Source organism: Brassica oleracea, chromosome C1 (genome assembly GCF_000695525.1).
Source record: "Brassica oleracea var. oleracea cultivar TO1000 chromosome C1, BOL, whole genome shotgun sequence".
NCBI classification, from domain to species: domain Eukaryota; kingdom Viridiplantae; phylum Streptophyta; class Magnoliopsida; order Brassicales; family Brassicaceae; genus Brassica; species Brassica oleracea.
This window is the reverse complement of record NC_027748.1, coordinates 24,691,392-24,691,834: the sequence shown is the minus strand read 5'-3', so window position 1 is coordinate 24,691,834 and position 443 is coordinate 24,691,392.

Sequence of the window (443 nt, the reverse complement as noted above, 5' to 3'; positions counted from 1 at the left end):
AAGTGAGATTGTTTTGCGATTTTGTCTTAAAAAGAGCGACGTATATCGATTGAATTCGATTAAAATAACACATCTTTTCCTATGTGGGAGTATACGAGTATACCCACCCACTCCCCCCCTTTTTGGTGAGGGGTATAGCTGAACTCGTCCTTCGACGAGCTGCCTACGTACCCCTTTCGAGGATCAAGCCATCTCGTAGTTTTGTTTTATGCCGCGAGCGTTTTTTCTCGGAGGTTGTCGCCGTGCTGACCGCCTTGATCGAGATGATCGTGGCAGGGTCAGTGTTCTCTTCTGGATGTTCCGGTTGAATTGTAGCGTCGGCTTCGGTCTCATGTTGAGTTTCGACACCCGAAGCGTCTGCATCGGCAGACAATGTGAAATCGTCTTTTCTCGAAACGTTGTTGGTCGAAGATTTATCGATCTTCGTGCGTTTGCGATTTGCC